This window comes from Meles meles, chromosome 1 (genome assembly GCF_922984935.1).
Source record: "Meles meles chromosome 1, mMelMel3.1 paternal haplotype, whole genome shotgun sequence".
Classification (NCBI taxonomy): Eukaryota; Metazoa; Chordata; class Mammalia; order Carnivora; family Mustelidae; genus Meles; species Meles meles.
In genome coordinates this window covers 170403719-170418462 of record NC_060066.1, presented here as the reverse complement: position 1 = coordinate 170418462, position 14744 = coordinate 170403719, and the positions used below count along the sequence as shown (strand labels likewise).

The 14744-nt window shown below is 44.3% G+C and overlaps 1 protein-coding gene across 3 annotated transcripts in view; it reads right to left on the bottom strand.

Moving 5' to 3' along the window:
- Positions 1–14744, bottom strand: part of DAB1 (DAB adaptor protein 1) — a 1148653-nt gene that overhangs the window by 397950 nt on the left and 735959 nt on the right. The window contains exon 1 of one of the 3 annotated variants that reach the window (XM_046006941.1): positions 4581–4700. The exons of the other annotated variants lie outside the window; for them this stretch is intronic. The gene's annotated coding sequence lies outside the window, so the exon portion shown is untranslated. Of the gene's footprint in view, positions 1–4580; positions 4701–14744 lie in introns of those variants that run through there. 3 annotated transcript variants of the gene reach the window in all.

Genomic DNA, 14744 nt, shown 5'->3' with positions numbered 1-14744 from the left:
GCTGGAGGAACTAGGGGCTGAACTCAGGCACTCTAGCACCCAAGTCCAGACTTCTAACTACCTGTTACGCCACATTTTAATAAGAATCTCCGCTTATCACAGTTGGTAACAGACCACAGCAGTAATGCAATTTCTGTATACCTACTTAAAGAATACTTTGACAGCACAGACAGATGTGAACATACTGGCCAATACCTATCATGAAGTCCCAAGTGTTCAAAAAGTCTACCATCAGCCCAATGCCCTGTGGATAACACAATACTCATTTTGTTTTAGCATCTGAACCTTGGGAAAAACCTATAACTTGCTCCTGCGGGAAGTCTATTCCATTATTCCCTGTTAAGTTTTACAACCACCACTGAGAGATAGCTGGGGTCACCCCCCACACAGAGGCAACAGTGCGCTGCCACACAGGCCCAGGAACCAGAAAGCCTGGACTTAAAGTTCTAGGGGCACCTGGGTGGCTCAGTTGGTTACCTGTCAACTCTTCATTTCGGCTCAGGTCATGATCTCTGGATTGTGAAGATGAGGCACACATGGGGCTCCATGCTGATAATGGAACCTGCTTAAGATTGTCTCCTCCTCGGGGCGCCTGGGTGGCTCAGTGGGTTAAGCCGCTGCCTTCGGCTCAGGTCATGATCTCAGGGTCCTGGGATGGAGCCCCACATCGGGCTCTCTGCTCAGCAGGGAGCCTGCTTCTCTCTCTCTCTCTCTCTCTCTCTCTCTCTCTGCCTGCCTCTCTATTTACTTGTGATCTCTCTCTGTCAAATAAATAAATAAAATATTAAAAAAAAAAAAAATTGTCTCCTCCTCCCTTGCCCTCTGCCCCTCCCTGCTCATGCGCACTCTCTAAATAAATAAACCCTAGTTCTATAACTTACTGACTTTGTGACCTTGGACCAGTTACCATCTCTGTGGGCCCCAGTTTCTTTTTTTTTTTTTTTTTTTGTGGGCCCCAGTTTCTTTATCAATCAAAGGGGAACGAAAATACAACTATCAACCTATGGTTACTCAAAGATTATTCATGGTTATTTAAAGATTAAATAAACTAATGCATGCAAAGTGCTTAAAAGGGTACCTGACTCTTAGTAAGTGCTCCAAAAAGGTAAACTATTCCTTTTTTCTTTTTTTTTTAATAGAAGAGGTGATTTACCAAACATCACAAAGTCAGGATTCCATCCTGGCCTTCCAATGCCAAATATCCTCTCTCCTTAGCAGGTCCATCCTATGACCAAAAGTTACCATTCCCCTGAAATCCTGTTATCCGTCAAAGGGCCCAATGAGATAGTTTTTCCTATCAAATTGCTTGAAGAACATACAATGTAGATAATACCATCCTTGTTTTGCAAATAATGAAACAGAGGTTCTGAAAGGTCACCGAGATTTATCCTCAATTACTTAACTCACCCAGTGCAGTCTTCTTCACAGTAAGCCCTAAATAACACTGAAAGTTCCTGACAACTGCCTTCAATGTAGGCAATTTTTTAAAGTGCCATCTAAAAGATATAAACTGTGATTTTCTTGCTTTGTTAGCTTTATTAGTTTGAGAGAGGGATTAAATTCCTGCAAAAACCAAAATGTTCGACTTGAGTGAATTATCAAAATGAAATGCTGCTTCAATTAGATTCTTCATCTGCCTGGAGGGTGGCTCCAGGCATCCATATATCCACCAAATGCAATTTTTAGGAAGGGTCCTATCAGGTACCAAGGCAAACCCCCCTCCCTTTAAGGGAAATGACTTTGGAGGGCAGAGGGGAGTGAAGCAGCAGATTCCTCTCTGGCCTGGGGAAGAGAACAAGAACAATAAGTGATGGCATCTCTTCCCTGCAGCCTCCTACAATGGTGTGTCTTGCAAATGAAACATACTGCGAAACAGCTTGTGAGATGAGCTTCATCAACAATAAGTAATTTTTATTCAGATTTTATTGTTGAATACAATGAACATGATTAAATGTTTCAGATATGCCTATTCAGACCTTAAGCAAACCACCAAGAAAAAAAAAAAACCCTAGTAAAAATCATCCTCTAAATCTGCTTTAGGAAGAGATTTAATTGCCAACTTGATGCTTAGAACTGAATTCCCACTTGATAGCGGCACTGCTCCCAAGAAGACTGTAGCAACACGTTTGCACTTCCCACCTCGGCCTCTGCTCTCATCCCTGCTGATCCCCTCAGCGTCGCCAAATAGTTACAATGTCAGTCTTTCAAATCACTGCATTTTGAACTTCCTAAACCTTTATGAGGGCCTCTGTGTATGGAAAAGAACAATAGCACTTCAAAAGCTATGTCTGCGAGTTCTTCAATACTCCATTTGAATGCTGGGGTTTCAATCAAGGACATCAGCAGACAATTTCTGATTGCTTAGAACTTGACTTTTACACAGCTCTGATTAGGTTGCCCTTCTCAATAGGAAATCAAGAAAATCTTTGATCCCTTTCAGATTCCAGAATTGTCACCAAGCCCTGCCAGGATAGGAAGTGAGAGAGATGGGGGAGGGGGTTGCTGTTAAGTGTCCCTCCTCCAGCCCAGCTCTCCTCCCCCTTTCCCCCCACTCCCGCACATCTATCTTCTTGCCTGTTCAATTCAGGATTCCATCCAGAATCACTCATCGTTGAGATAATAAAAACAATGCGCGCTAATTCAGGGGGTGGGAATGGTTTATAATTTTATGGATTTCCTGAAGACCTATAATTGGCACATAAATGTACAAACGTGAACCGGATAATTAGGGGGTTCTGAACGTAAGCCACCTTTAATTTATATGATTACTTGAAAACATGTTAAGTGTTATGAAGTGTCAGCGGAACCCCCACAAGGCTTTTATTCAAAAACCATCAACACTGTGAAAGTGCGTAGAACCGGCCAGCAGGAGGGAGCAGGAGGGCGGGAGACGCGATAGCGGATCCTCGCTCCGGTCCCGGTAACTCGCTGGAGCGGCTTAGTAGCATCCGCCTGGGAGGACTCGCTCGCCCGCTCGCCCGCTCGCCCGACCGCCCAGCGCCGGGACAGCAAAAGACGCACTCGCTTCCGCAAGCTTTCCACTCACGGCTCTTCCTAAAGAATCTAAGTCCAGGCGTGCCTGGGTCTCCAAACGTACCCGCCAGGCACCGACCCACGCGAGCACGCAACCACGCTCGCCGACAGTCGCCGGAGCGCACGGATGCCCGCACCGGGGCGCTCTCCGCTCCGCCCGCCGAGGCCGAGCCTCCGGCTTCTGCCAGCGCTCGTTCGCCGAGCGCCCCCGGCCTCCCCACCCCCATCCCATTCCTTCAGACTCTCCCAGCCCAGGCGGAAGTGCCCAGGCAGACCCCCAACAATGAGGACTTGTGTGATGCAGTTGGGGGTGGCGGGTAGTTTAGAGTGAAACATACACAATCTGGCGGGTCCGGGAGCAAGCAACGCAGGAGCCAAGTGGCATCAGCCTCTCCAAGCAGATTTCCCTTGTGCCCACTCGCTCTTCCCCCACCCCCGACCGGTCACCAGCACCACCAAGGCGGGGGAGCGGCGGGGGGGGGGGGGGGAGAAACAGGCTCCTTAAAAAGTGCAGAGAAAAGACGCGCCCTCCCACCAGGGGTCACAATAATACTCCGCGGGACGGAATCTGCCGGGGAAGGAGAGTCCCGGCAGCAGCAACCACCTCCGTTTTGAAATTTACTTTGTACACTCATCCCATGGCTCCCTTCCGAAGAGCGACACGATCTCCCCCATCTCTGTCTCCCCGCGTTCAGATTCTCTCGGCGGTTGGGCCCCCCGGTTAGGGCTTTTTTAGGAGCCGAACCACGGGGATTTTAAAGTTTCCCCAGTAGGATAAAAAAAAAAGAAAAAGAAAGAAAGCAAAAACAGAAACAAAAGCCCTGAGCTCTGGTTCCCAGGCACAGCATCCAGTCTGGAGCCGAAACTAAGGGGGCGGGCCAGGGAGGAGAGCCATCGGGGCTGCGGGGAGCCTGGGGAATGGGACAGAGCGGGGAGCAGCACAGAACGGAGTCGACGGAGGACTCGGGAACGGCTTGGGTCCGGGGAGATGCGGGGTCCAGTTCTGAGGATGCGAAAAGGCAGCGGTTATAGGAGAAACCCGCTTGTTCGACAGTTGCGGGCAGAGCCGGAGCTCCACAGATGAGTGGGGAAGAGGGTCCGGCCGCGGGAAGCCGCTAGAGAGGCGGGAGATGGGCTCCGGAGCAATGGGGAGGTTTTGGAGTGGAAGGGAGGGCTCAGAGGTGGATAGAACCGGGTTCGCGGCAGGGAGGAGGGAGGAGGGGGTCTAGGAGAGAGACGAGTGTTTGGGGTGAGGATGTCTGGAAAGAAGACGCGCGCGGTCAGAAGTAAGGAGACTGGGGGTGGTGAGAGAAAGCCAGGAGGAAGGAAGAGAGGTCGCTCCTTTTCCCCCAGCAAGAGGAGGGAGAGGGCGGAAAACTGCAGTCGCCATCCCCCCAACACCCCAGCCAAACTCCCACGACGGGCGCCCCAGGAGCCCTCCTCCGCGCCCGGGGCCCCAGCGGCGGCGTCCGGCGCCCAGTCCCCCCCTGCCCCCGGCACCTGCTGGCGCTAAACTCGGAGCTGCGCTCGCCCCCGCCGCGCCTCACCTCCGCTCGCTGACAGCATCCTCCTCCGCTGTTCCAGCCGCGCAGGAAGCGGCTCCCCATGCCCGGCGGGCCACGGCACTCAGGCGCACTCTCCAGCCCGGGGAAGCCCCGGCGAGCGCCGCGCAGGGTCCATCCTCCCCGGGAGCCACCGGCCCGCGTCAGCGCTGGGGGAGGAGACCGCGGCGCGCGCAGCCCCGCCTCCTCCCGCGGCCCCCGCCCCGTCCGCCCCCGCGCCCTCCCGGAGCCGGGCGACGTAGCTCACCTGCCGGCTCCACTCGCTGCCTCCCCGCGGACTGGCCGCTCTTCCGTCCGCCAGCGGCGCGCCCTTGCCCGGGGCCTCGCCGCTCCGGCTCCGGCGCCTGCTCCGGCTCCGGCGCCCGCCCCCGCTCCCGCCCGGACGCTTTCCGCGTCGCCTGAGCGCGCTCCGAGAGCTTAGCCGAGTCGCGGCGGCGGCGGGATGGAGGAGGCAGAGGGAGCGAACGAGCGAGCGGGGGCGCCGCGGTTCTCGGTCGCGCCTCTGGAGCCCCTGCGCTCACTCCGCATCCCGGTGCGGACGGAGGCGAGCGGAGCCGAGGACGTGGGGTCCCCTCCCCAGCCGCATCGCGCCGAGCGGGTGAGGGAGGGAAAGGGTCAAAGTAGCCAGTGTTTTTCGCCACCATCCCCACCAGCAGCAGCGCCCTCCCGACCTGACTCATTTCCCCCTAGGGTCTACTCTTTTATCCAAGCCTCCAAACTTCTCACGCATTCCCAAGGGTAGAGTGCCCGCGGGTGAAAGCCAGAGGCGGGTTCGGCGAGGGTTGGCTGCCCCCTCGCCCCTTCGCGGGAGGGGGCGCTAGCTCCCAGCGGCCAACCCCGGTTAGGCAGCCCCGCGTCTCCACCGAGGCTCCCCTGGAGAAGGCTTGCATCGCTCACGTTGCCCTCAGTCCTAGGAAGGGACTCAAGCCCCCGAGGGTATGCGGGATGGTCTGCTCGCCCCACTCGCGTTCTTAGAATGCTCGGGAGAAGGCAATCTCAGATTCAGTTCGAACATGCGGCCTGCACGGGAGAAGGCCCCAGCCGGGAAACAGTTGCTCCCTCCTTCTGGTGCTAGTTTACAAAGAGCTACCAAGTTGCAGGAAAGACTGTGTTGGTCTGAAAGTCTTGTACCCTGAGATCGGGTTCAACTCCAGTAAAAGTCTGGTGTGGTATAACCTGTCTCCAGACGCCGGAATGCCGGGTGTGGGGGAGAGAAAAAATCTGATCACGGGCTGCTCATGGGGAACAGGGCCGAGAAAGGGAAGAAAAGACAGGCAACAGCTCCTCAAAAAGTTGATTTTTTATTCTTTTGAGGGGCCACACTCCTGTCCTCCAGCTGTGTAATCATAAAGCTAATGTGGCGGATTTGGGTTTTGTTTTTTTTCCCCTCATAGCTTCTGCCACTCACCCATGAAAATTTAATGAAGCATTTAGGGTTATTACCCCCAGAGTCAATGGGCTAAAAATATTTAGCCTAATGCACTCCTTGTGGAGCCAATACGTCCGTAGCTGGTACATACAAAGTCATGGAGAGACCCTCCCTTTCTGCACGAAATTCACGACCCATTAAACTTATTCTGTAATAACAGCTTCTGTACAAATGGAAGCCGAGCAAAGGGAGGCTGTCATGCTCCTCCTGAAAAGATAGCAATTTACATGGAGACAAAAAAAAAATTGGTGAGGTCATTGGCAGGATGCAATCTTGGGAGAACAGTTGATCAGAGGAAACTCCCAGCAAGGTGGGAGGGAGGTGTCACCCTTGGTACTACTGTTTCTAGCCACTTCTGGATGTGACCAGCACATCTAAAGGCGAGGACCAGGGAAAGGCTCAAGTCTCTCCAACTTTTCTAAAGTTCTAGAAAGTGGGAAGAGTTGCCACCAAAACGCTTATGATTCATTTAGTAGGAAATTCAGGCTCACCAGGCAACTCTATTAAGACTTAATAAAACACTTAGGTATCCTCATCTATAAAGACAGACCCCAAGGGTCTGAACTCCATAGAGAGAAAACAGGACAAACCAGAGAAGACATTGTTGAAAATAGGAGGAGAGAGTGTATAAAACTGTTAGGCACAAGTAATAGAAATGGAAGAGGTTCATGTAAAACTCTCTCTCTATTCAATGTTGAATAAGGTCAACTACAGAATTCCCATTACATCCAGCAGGGGCAATAAGACACAGCTGTTCCCAAGTCCAGGCTGGAAGAAAGTGTAACATATAGACAGTAAGTGCGCACAAGCTGCTCACCAAGGACTTGGTGAAGACACTAATACTCTTCTGGGTTAAACCCCAAACCAAGTCTTAAAGCACTATTTTGAGTTATTGTAGTAAACGTATCAAGAAAGAACATAGCTAAAAGGGTGTTGTTTTTCTTTTCTTCTCTTTACATAACAATGTCCTTTCTACTAACTGTGGCATAAAGAAAAAAAATCAATAAACATTTCTTTATCATCTACTCCAAGGAACCGCAAAGTAATAAGAACAGCAAAGATGTATGCATTGTGTATTATGCTCCAGGCACTGTGCTGGGTGCTTTCCATACATTAACTCATTTAATCTTCATGGCAGCTCAGTGAGAGAAATATCGCTTTTAGCATGTACTGGATAGACTGCCCACTTTGAAATCTGATGGGCCTGAATCACCTTGGACAAGCTACTCACCTTTCTGCACTCCAGTATTCTGTACTATGGTGTTACCTGCTTCATGAGACACCTGCTTATTGAGATCACAGCAGGTCTTAAGAGATAATGCAGTAGACATAGCTAGTACCAAAGGAATCACTTAGTAAACATTGGTTCTCCTCCTAGGAGAACCATAATAGTTCATTTTAAATCAACAAGCATCTAAGGCATTCCTTTTATATATCAGGCTCTGTGCTACGCAATGGGAATGATGATAAATCAGAAACGGACTCTGCCTTTCAGGAGCTGTGAGTCAACTGAATAAAAAAGCAAGGGCATGGGCAGGTGGATGGGCACAAAGGAGTTTTATTGAACTTTACATAATTCATCCCGATGCACCTGATTGTCCAGCTACACAAAGGAGCAGCCTGTATGAGTTACTGTTTGAAACTGACCCAGAATTAAAAGTAAAACCAAATGTCAGAAATCATCAATTCAATTAGCAGAAATTACTCCTCCTATGAAAGGAATGGAAAGTAGCTCATTTTGTGTAGTATATATTATTTAAAACTAAGTTTATTCCTATAATTTTTCCAATAAATAAATATATTTGGGCCATAAGCTCTGGGGGTTTCAAACACAAATTATTACATAGCCACTGTTTATTAAATAGTTTCTAGTGCTTGCATATGCCAGGAATGCACTAATATTCTATATACATAAAGCTCTCAAATTAATAAAATTTTGACTAATGCTCAGTAGGAACATTTCCACCCAGCTTACTAGAGACATCATGTGTTCAAAGTATACTAGTATACAGAATGCGCAAAATTTCAAAGGTTAATACCTAAAGTAAATGAGCCTTTCACAGGCCCTTTCATTCAAGTTCATGTTAACACTCAGATTCTACTCCTTTCCTCAAAAAGTGTTTGCTGATTGTTTACTCCATACCAGGCACAATGCTTGGCATTGGCAAAGAAAGAAAACAAAAAGCAAACAAAACAAAAACAAAACTCATTCTCAAACAACTCAGAGGCACATGGAGGCCATACATCATTATGCTGCATTCTGATCCATGCTATGGTAGTGTTAAGTACAGCATGCTAGGGGAATATCAGATAGGGGCATTTAACACAGAGTAGGATGTTGGGAAGACTTCATGAAGGAAGTGATATCATCTCAAAAGATGACGGAATAACCAAATGAAGCAGGGAAAGGTATTTCAGACCAAGAAAAGAGAATGGGCAAATTCTCTCATGGGCATGGAGGGGGATGGATATAATTAACTATATAGAGGGAAGCAATGTAAACAAATATTAAAGGGTCTTGTTTGCCATATTAAGGACCTTGGAATTTACTGTGAAAGGGCTCAGATTTTTTAAAAAGCAAGAAAAAATATTTTGCAATCCTTACATTAGCCACATTTCAAATATGTTTCTTACACACCCTGGGCTCAAGCAAGATGTCCAATTGCTATTTCTCTTCTGAAGGTTAAAAAAGAAAAGAAATTTCTGTAAGTCTTCATCAAAACAGAAGTTCCTTTCTTTTATGATGCTGGCCTTTCTTGATTCCAGGGAAAGGTTGTGTGGCAGTATTATGACTAAACTTGACTCTGGTTTACAGTTCCTATAAATAGCCCTCCTTTTATTTCTCCAGGGAGGGTGTGGAGGGGACTAGCAGCACTACAATTGTATTTATGCCACCAGTCTGCTCTTTTTGGCTAAATGCATAGTAGAAACAAAGCGCAGAGCTGAAACGATCATCAAAAGGCTCTTATGTTCCAACACAAATCCCAATTTTTTTTTCACTCATAAAATGGAGCGTAAGTGGATGTTAGTGCTTGAAAATAGGAGGAGCCTGGAAGCTATCAGAAAGACCAAGTTCCCAGAGCCTACGGAGTATGAGAGCAGGGAAGAATCATAATGCCATGTATACAATGCCGTGTAGTTTGTGGCTACAATATTCAAGTTATGACAAATACTTGGTTATTTGGCCTCTCTGCAGCCATTCCCCCTTCATTGGTAAACGCCACTCAGATTTTGTTGGGGAACCATTTCCTCCACTCAGTGATTTGGTTTCCGTTTAGTTTTGGGAGAGCTGACCCAACCTTGAACTCCAGGGATAGACAGGTGCAACACATCAATTGGCCACAATTCAGGGATTGTCCAGTAGACCTGTATTCTTTTGCTAGAGCAACTAGCGAAAATGCTTTCTCCTTACTGCTGTTCCAGAAACTGGAAAGATGGTAAGCCTGTAGCTCTAAGAAGCCATTCCATAAGAAAAGCCTTCAGAGATCAGGAAAACACAGATCAGAACACAATGAGATACCACCTCACACGAGTCAGAATGGCTAAAATGAACAAGTCAGGAAAAAAACAGGTATTGGTAAGGATGTGGAGAAAGAGGACCCCTCTTACACTGTTGGTGGGAATGTAAACCAGTGCAGCCACTCTGGAAAACAGTATGGAGGTTCCTCAAAAATTTAAAAATAGAGCTACTCTATGACCCAGAAAATGCACTACTAGGTATTTACCCAAAGGATACAAACATAGTGATTCAAAGGGGCACATGCACTCCAATACTTATAGCTGCAATGTCCATAAGGGCCAAAATATGCAAAGAGCCCAAATGTCCATCAAAGGATGAAGGGATAAAGAAGAGGTAGGCTATAAATACAAAGGAATATTATTCAGCCATCAAAAAGAATGAAAACTTGCCATTTGCAACAATGTGGATAGAGCTAGAGGATATTATGCAAAGTGAGATAAGTCGGGCACTCATATGTGGAACTGAGGGAACAAAACAGATAACAGAGGCAAATGGAAGGAAAAATAAGGTGAAAATAGAGAGGAAGGCAAACTATAAGAGACTCTGAACTCTAGGAAACAAACTGAGGGTTGCTAAAGGGAAGGTGGGGGGGGGGGTAATTGGGTGATGGGCATTAAGGAGGGCACTTGATGGAATGAGCCCTGGGTGTTAAATGCAACTAAAGAATCACTAAATTCTAAGCAGGGAACTGGTGATGCAGTGTATGTGAACTACTTAAATGAAGTACTAAACTACTACTTCAATGAAAATTAAAAAAAAAAAAAAGAAAAAGAAAATCCTTAACAGAGAAGAAAACAGACTAAGATGTGATAAAATAGAGATGTATGAGGAAACTCTTGAAGAATGTTGGCTTAGTCATGCCTAAAGTTGACTACGATCCTCCCACCCAGATTTTTCAATATGAGCCAAAATATCCCCTCTATTACTTAAGTCGGTTTGGGTTAGTTAGCTGTTGTTTTCATGGTTTTTTTTGTTTTGTTTTTTTTTTTTTTACTTTTGACCAAAAAAACTCTAGGGCACCTGAGTGGCTCAGTGGGTTAAAGTCTCTGCCTTCGGCTCAGCTCACGATCCCAGAGTCCTGGGATCGAGTCCCGCATTGGGCTCTCTGCTCTGCAGGGAGCCTGCTTCCTCCTTTCTCTCTGCCTGCCTCTCTGCCTAGTTGTGATTTCTCTCTGTCAAATAAATGAAATATTAAACAAACAAACAAACAAACAAAACTCTAATATACCATGTATTATATTATGAACTTTCTATATGTTAATCCAATATTTAAAGAACACCAAAAAACTATTTGTATATTTTTATACTTAGCCTTGTTCTGAGAAATACATGAATTTACATTTTATAGGTTAAAATAAACTCAGGTTAAATCATTCCCAAAGTCACATAGTTAGACCTTTGGAAAATGAAAATTTTAAATGCTATTTATAAAAGCATGTCTCAAAGTAGGAGTAAATTGAACAAAAGTCATGCAAGATTTCTGCCCAAATCTTACAAATTTTTGATGAAAACAGTTAAAGAAAACCCAAATAAATGGAGAACCGTACCATGTTCACGGTTTACAAAACTCAACATTGAGGGTTCTCCCCCAAATTTAACTACACATTTAGTACAAATCCCAAAAAAATCCCACGACATTTTTTTCAAGAAATCGACAAGATAATTCTAAAATGTATGTGAGAATGCAGAGACTTAGAATAGCCAAAACAATCCTGAGAAAGGAAAGCAAAATTAGAGAGCTTATCCTACCTTATTTCAAGAATTACTATGAAGCTACAATAATCAAGACAGTACAGTCTTAGAATTAGGGATAGATAAAGTGATCAATGGAACAGAATAGAGAAACAGAAATAGGCCAACATATATGTGGCCAACTGATATATATATATACATATATATATGTGTATATATATATATATTTTTTTTTTACAAATGTGTCATTGCAATGCATTGAGGAAAGAAAAGTCTTTAAAGTATGGTATTGCAACAAATGGACAAAGATATGGAAAAAAAATTAACCTCAATCTCTTCTTTCCACCACGTACAGAACAATATACAATCACTAAAATAGTAAAGATTCTAGAAAAGAACTATAAAAGGATCCTCACAGGTTTTAGGTATACACAGATTTCTTAGAAAAAAAATTCATTGAACATAAAAGAAAATATAATAAATTAGACTTTATAAAAATTTAAGACATGTGATGATCATAAGACATTTAAGGAAATTTAAGGAAATTAATGGTAAACTATAATCCCAGAGAAAATATTCAAAATACATATCTGACAAAGGGCTTAAATCCAGAAAATATAAACAAATCCTATTAATTAATAATAAAAAGATAAGCAACCTAATCAAAATGGACAAAATGGTTGAACACTTTGCATATATATATATATATATATATATATATATATATAGAATATAGCCAATAGGCACACGAGAAGGTGTGTGTCATCTCTGATCATAAAGAATATGCAAATAAATAATGAGATATCAATTCACACCCACTATAATGGCTAAAATTTTGGAAGCCTGACAACATTCCATTTTGGATGAGGATGTAGAACTCTCATATGTTTCCAGTGGAAGTGTACACTGGTGTTGCCATGTTGGAAAACTTATCGAGTTAAGGATACATCTACTCTTTGGGCATTTATAGATGTTGCACTCTATAAGTATTTACCTCTGAGAAATAAAATAAGTACACACATGCACACGTAATACACACACATACACACAAACACATATGCTAGAAAGTTATATACTTATAATAGGTCCAAGTGGAAACCACACAAATGTCTTTCCACAGGAGGGTAAGTCGTACAGTGGAATACTACTATGTAAGAAACAAAATAGACTACTCATGAGTACAGCAACATGGACCAATCTTTAGAAAATATTGAATGAAAGAAACCAGACATTATGATGATTCCTTCTATAAGAAGATCAAGAACAGGCAAATTAAATGTATGATAAGAAAAATCAGAACACTGGCTGCCTCTGTGGAGGGGGACTGTCTAGAAAGGGGCACAAGGCACTTCCTGGAATAATGGAATATACTCTTTCTTTAATGTAGTGTTGGTTACATAGGCAAATACATTTGCCAAAACTGGCCAAATTACTCTTAAGATCTATGCATTGCAATATAAGTTAATTTCATCCTTTTAAAAATTTTAAGATATCAAGTGCAGAGAAAGTGGAGCAGCCCATCAGACCCCACAGTCCTCATGGGAACCACTCCATGATGGCCCACACAGATGTTTGTGATAATGTTGCAACTTCTAAATGAAATGTTATACCTTAACAAAAAGAATGCTCTGTGTTATGTAAGGCACAACCAAAGCAATGAATGAGTGTGTGTGTGTGTGTGTGTGTGTTTTAAGTATCCCTTTTTTAAAATTAACATATAATGTATTATTTGTTGTAGGGGTACAGGTCTGTGATTAATCAGTCTTACCCAATTCACAGCACTCAGCACAGCACCTACCCTCCCCAATGTCCATCCACCAACCACCCCATCCCTTCCACCCCCATCCCCTCCAGGAACCCTCAGTTTGTTTCCTGAGATTAAGAGTCTCTTATGGTTTGTCTCCCTCTCTTGTTTCATCTAAGTATCCTTTAAAGTGCATTAATGCAAGAATGGTTAGGCCAAAATAGAGTACCCCCCCCACACACACACACAGAATGAAAGTACTGTCAGCAATGCTGTGGGTGTCACCAGAAGGTAAAGGATTTCCTGGCACAGGAGTTACTCAAATGTAGGTTGGATGATAGTTTAGCAGAAATGGGATAGACAAATTTAAGTTTCGGATTGTGGAAGTAAATGGAGGAATGGAATCTTAAGCAATAAGACTTTTAAGTTGTCCTTTGAAACCCCAACAGTTGATGATTCCTTGAAGAGTTCTCAAGAAACTCAGAAACCACAGTTACACTTCAAATGGTTCTCTTCTCTCCTGTCCCAGAAAGACAATAAAGGCTACATAAAACTCTCTACTGGAAGGTCTAGGCTGTGTGGTTGAATTTGTATGAAAACCTCACAAGGAAAAAGTCACCACTCTTTCCTGGAAATGTACTGATGGAAATCACACTTTATAAAATATTTTTTTAAAATAAAAAGAATGTAATTGCTCACTGAATTGTAATATGAATGCAAATTAACTTACTGTAATTATACTGTGCAATTTTCTACTTTAAAAACTTAGAAAATGGAAGAGACCTGATAAGTAATTTGAACTGTAATTCTTCATTGTGTTCCTTCATTATGCAATGGTTACCATAAGCAATTTGTTCTGTTTTAATGTAAAATGTTTTTCCTTCATACCTTTACACTGGCAGGACTCAAATCAGTCCATTCAGTACAGACAGATACCCGTTTCCCCGCCCCCCCCCCCAAGTACATTGTAGAAATAAACAGGATAAAATTAATACAGCACAAGGGAATTTATGAAAGGTTCTTAATATGTTTTCCCTTGGAACCTTTAGCATGTTAAGTGTCTCTCCATCCTATGTCCTCAATGTGTTTTAAACAATCAGGGAATTCCTAACTAAATAGCAGTCAGATGACCAGCATTCATGCTTTAATGGCATGGCGTGGGTAGAGAAATAAAGAAAATGGGTTTAGTCTCCGCTCTGTCACTAATTAATTGTGTCACCTTCCTCATGCTGACCCTCATTTTGCTCATATGTAAATCAGAAGGCTGGGCTAGGTGATTTCCAGCTTCCATCCCAGCCCTTATAATCTAAGACGGCTCTGTAGTTGTTCTTTGCTTCGCATTGTTTAAGCAACATGAGTGACAGTAAATGAATTTCTTATTTAAAATTAATGACTGTCTGAATGAACCACAAGCCCTCTGGTGCAGTCATTCATTGCTAAAGGTTGTCTAATGCAAAGATCATCTGTGGTGATGCAAATGTAAAAAAATAATAATTACCTGTTTTCGTGCTAATAATAATTTGCATGTGTAGTTCCTTCAGTGTGGTTCCTGTTATCTGCAAGGCGAAAAGAGAGAGAGCCGGGGATCTCATTAAGCAGCGGCACAGTGTAGTGGAAAGAGAGGTAGGTAGAACTTGGAATCACGAGACTTTGCTTTGGCATTTCCTTTGGCTAGTAACCATAGTAGGCCTCAGGAATTTCATCTCTTAGACTGGATGCCCTCAGCTAATTTCTTGGACATTGTTAAGACAAAGCGCATAATGA